The sequence below is a fragment of the Pseudopipra pipra genome, unplaced genomic scaffold (genome assembly GCF_036250125.1).
Source record: "Pseudopipra pipra isolate bDixPip1 unplaced genomic scaffold, bDixPip1.hap1 HAP1_SCAFFOLD_122, whole genome shotgun sequence".
Classification (NCBI taxonomy): Eukaryota; Metazoa; Chordata; class Aves; order Passeriformes; family Pipridae; genus Pseudopipra; species Pseudopipra pipra.
Genome location: NW_026990601.1, coordinates 18,537 through 22,776, shown reverse-complemented (window position 1 = coordinate 22,776; position 4,240 = coordinate 18,537). Strand labels below are relative to the sequence as shown.

Sequence of the window (4,240 nt, the reverse complement as noted above, 5' to 3'; positions counted from 1 at the left end):
TCTCCAGTGCCCCTAGTCTCAGCCCAGTGCCCCTAGTCTCAGCCCAGTGCCCCTAGTCGCACCCAGGGCATCCAACCCCCTTGAAGTGTCCCCAGTCCCATCCCAGTCCCTCCCCACTGCCCCCAGTCCCTCCCCAATGCGTTGTGCTCCTTTTCCCTGTGCATCCCATTCCCATCCCAGTCACTTCGCAGTCCCTCCCTGCTCCCTCCCCAGTTCCCCCAGTCTTAGCCCAGTGCCACCAGTGCTCCCAGTCCCACCCCAGTGCCCCCACTCTCATCCCAGTCCCTTGCAACTTCTCTCAGTGCAAGCCAGCGCACCCATTCCTTCCCAAGTGTCCTCCTGCAGTGCAACCCAGTCCTTCCCCAGTTCGCCCAGTTCCATCCCAGTCCCTTCCCACTGCCCCCAGTCCCATTCCAATTCCCTCCCCAGTGATCCCAGTCCCATCCCAGTGGTGGCCCAGTGTGTCCTAGTGCCTCCCCAGTGCCTCTCAGTCCTATCCCAGTGCCTCCAGTCCCTCCCCAGAGAATCCCAGTCCCAGCCCAGTTCCCCCAAGTGCCCCCAGGGCCTCGCCAGTGCCCTCAGTTCCTCCCCAGTGCATTTCGCTCCTTTCTCCCATGCATGCCATTCCCATCCCAGTACCATCCCAGTTCCCTTCCCAGCCCCCTCGCAGTCCCTCCCTGCTCCCTCCCCAGTTCCCCCAGTCCTAGCCCAGTGCCACCTGTCCTCCCAGTCCCACCCCAGTGTCCCCACTCTCATCCCAGTCTCTCCCCACTTCCCCCACTGCAACCCACCACCTCCTTTCCCTCCCAAGTGTCCTTTTGCAGTGCAACCCAGTCCTTCCCCAGTTTGCCTAGTCCCATCCCAGTCCCTCCTAAGTGATTCCCAGTCCCTCCCCAGTCCCTTCCCAGTACAACTGCATCCCATCCCAGTCACAGCAGTCCCATCCCAGTGGTCCCAGTCCCTCCCCAGAGATTCTCAGGCCCATCCCAGGCACGCTCTCCAGTCCCCTCCCCAGTCCTCTCACAGTCCCCTTGCAGTCCCTTCCCAGTCCTATCCCAGTCCCTGCAGTCCCTTTCCCAGTGCTCCCAGTCCCATCCCAGTCCCTCCCCAATGATCCCCAGTCCCATCCCAGTGCTCCCAGTCCCCCTCACCCCCCCGAAAATCTCAGTCCCACCCCAGTGTCCCCACTCCCCGCCCAAATCCCCCCAGTGCCCCCAGTCCCTCTCCAGCGTCCCCAGTCCCATCCCCATCCCTCCCCACTGCCCCAGTCCCTCCCAGTGCATGCCAGTCCTTTTCCCCGATGCATCCCACTCCCTCCCTAGAACATCCAAGTCCCATCCCAGTTCCCTCCCCAGTGCCCCTGACCCATCCCCAGCCCTCCCGTGACCTCAGTCCCTCCCCAGGGCATCCCGGTTCTTTCCACCTGTGCATCCCAGTCCCATCCCAGGCCCACTCCCCAGTCCTGTCACAGTCCTCTTGCAGTCCCTTCCCAGTCCAATCCCAGTCCCCGCAGTGGCTTTCCCGTTGCTCCCAGTCCCTCCCCAGTGCATTCCGCTCCTTTCTCCCATGCATCCCATTCCCATTCCTGTACCATCCCGGTTCCCTTCCCAGCCCCCTCGAAGTCCCTCCCTGCTCCCTCCCCAGTTCCTCCAGTCCTAGCCCAGTGCCACCAGTGCTCCCAGTACCACCCCAGTGCCCCCACTCTCATCCCAGTCCCTTCCCACTTCTCTCAGTGCAAGCCAGCGCACCCATTCCTTCCCAAGTGTCCTCCTGCAGTGCAACCCAGTCCTTCCCCAGTTTGCCCAGTTCCATCCCAGTCCCTTCCCACTGCCCTCAGGCCCATCCCAATTCCCTTCCCAGTGATCCCTAATTAAGGTGTCTTTTACTCCGTGTTCCCAGGCTCCCTCTTTCCCTTCGGTCTCTGTGGGTGTGCCGGACGCCTCTGGCAGGACTAACCCCGGGGCTTTTATGTCCAACGTGCTGTGCTGTGTGTGCCTGCAGGTAAGAAAAGCTGGGAGTGCAGTCCTTCTGCTTTGATTGCTGTGTCTCTTGGGTAGTGATTTTGGAGGGGAATCCCAGAGCGATTTGGTTTGAAGGGGACCTTCAAAGGCCAGCCTGCCTTCCGTGGGCAGGGACACCTTCCCCTCTCATCCTCAGCTGGATGCTCCCAGTCCCATCCAGCCTGGCCTGGAACACTTGCAGGGATGGGGCAGGCTCAGCTTCCCTGTGCAGTGTGCTCTAATATCTCTCCCCTGTCATCAGGAAAAATGTTGTCAGCGTGTTTTGTTCAACGATGGTAAGCAGGGCCCGGGTGAAAATGACTTTCTGTTAGGTGCAGAGGGAAATAATTCTCCTTTGAAGTCAAATGTATTCAGATTTGCACGAGTCTTGTCTGCCTTCTGTTTGAATTGCTTCCTATTCTAGGCAGTTGTTTTAAATTAAACTTTTATTTTGTGTCTCCCCCTTCAGCATCCTGTCCAAGACAAAGCTACCTTTCTTTCCTCGTGGGAATGGACTGGCCGGGCTTTGGCAATCTGGCCCCTCGAAAGTCTTAAGTGACCTCTTCCAGCAGGGGAAGACTGAAGCAAGGGGTGCCAGAAAGAACTGGAGTTTCTGGAGAATAAAAGCTGGAAGCGTGCCCCCGAAAATCCCCCCGGGTGGTCAGTGGTCTGACTTGCACGGACCGGTGGCCTTGGCCAGGAGCGGTCCTGCGGGAAGTGCCTTTGCCCAGCCTGTAATTTTAATTTCCATTGGTTGCTTGGCAAAGCCCCTTAGTGCCTGGCAGGAGCAGAGCGGGCTTCCAGGGAGGTATTCAGCTGGTCAGCGTCAGGAACCATCCTAACTGAGGCCTCGGTGAGTGCTTTTTGTATGACTGGACAGTGAAGCTGTGTGAATGACCTGGCTAGTGCTCGGTGTACTCCTAATTAAAGTGTGTTTTACTCTGTGTTTCCAGGCTTTCTCTTTCCCTTCGGTCTCTGTGGGTGTGCCGGACACCTCTGGCAGGACTAACCCTGTGGCTTTTATGTCCAACGTGCTGTGCTGTGTGTGCCTGCAGGTAAGAAAAGCTGGGAGTGCAGTCCCTCTGCTTTGATTGCTGTGTCTCTTGGGTAGCGATTTTGGAGGGGAATCCCAGAGCGATTTGGTTTGAAGGGGACCTTCAAAGGCCAGCCTGCCTTCCGTGGGCAGGGACACCTTCCGCTCTCATCCCTGGCTGGATGCTCCCAGTCCCATCCAGCCTGGCCTGGAACACGTGCAGGGATGGGGCAGGCTCAGCTTCCCTGTGCAGTGTGCTCTAATATCTCTCCACTGGCATCCTGAAAAATGTTGTCAGCGTGTTTTGTTGGCCGACGGTAAGCAGGACCTGGGTGAAAAGGACATTCTCTGAGGTGCTGGGAGAAGGAGGACTCGTGCGGGCACCTCCAGAGACAGCGGGAACGGGAGCGTGCTGCGGAGAAGGAAAATTCCAGGGGGTGGGTGCCAAGAAATTTGTCCTTCCCTTGCCCTGTGCTCTGCACTTAGCAATGGGTCAAGTGCAGAAGTTTCCTGGGGACCCTGGGAAATGATGCCGGGTCTGCTAAGAAAAGTGGGGCCAAGGGAGCAGGACCTGGGTCTGCGAGCGTGGGAGAAACAAGGGCCGGGTCATCCTCTGCTTCCAGGAGGGAGGGCAGCAGGAAAGGCCACGGACTAAAGCACTGAAGTGCCGTTCCCCAGGGAGCCCCTGCCCAGCACTGAACTTGCTTGTGCACTTGCTGTCCCTTTGCCAGCGGAGCCGAAGCGTCGGGTGCGGGTGCCGGGGGGATGGAGCTGCCAAGGACAAACTGGGAGGGTGTTTGCGAAGGAAGGGGGTAGAAGGAGCTCTTGATGTGCTTTTTTTACTTCTTCATCCCACAGAATTGCCACGAGAGGAAATACTTCAGAGGGGCTTCCCTCCAGCTAAGCCCTGAATATGCCAGGAGGTTTCAGCCGGGAGGAAAGGAGCTGTGGAAGAAAAGCAGCCTAAAAATAGCCAGCGGGGATCATCAGGTTTTCCAGCCAAGAAGAACAAGGAGAGAGATGAGGGAATCGGGTTCCAATTCCTAATGATTTGGTGGGTGCAGGAATGATTTCTGTGTGTTTTCCAGTCCCTTTTGATTCCTGAGATGATTTTAAAATGATGGCTTTAGCAATCAACTAAATCGGAGATGTTGTTTTTGAGAGGAAATGATGCCAAATAAATGCAGAGTTTTGGGTCAGTTTTTGG

At 57.5% G+C, this 4,240-nt stretch overlaps 1 long non-coding RNA gene across 1 annotated transcript; it reads left to right on the top strand.

The window, feature by feature from the left end:
* The first annotated feature begins 1,932 nt into the window (after positions 1–1,932).
* Positions 1,933–4,240, top strand: LOC135408013 (uncharacterized). Its single transcript, XR_010427150.1, has 4 exons — positions 1,933–2,001; positions 2,470–2,853; positions 2,954–3,055; positions 3,892–4,240. It is a non-coding gene; the product is annotated as an uncharacterized LOC135408013 (long non-coding RNA).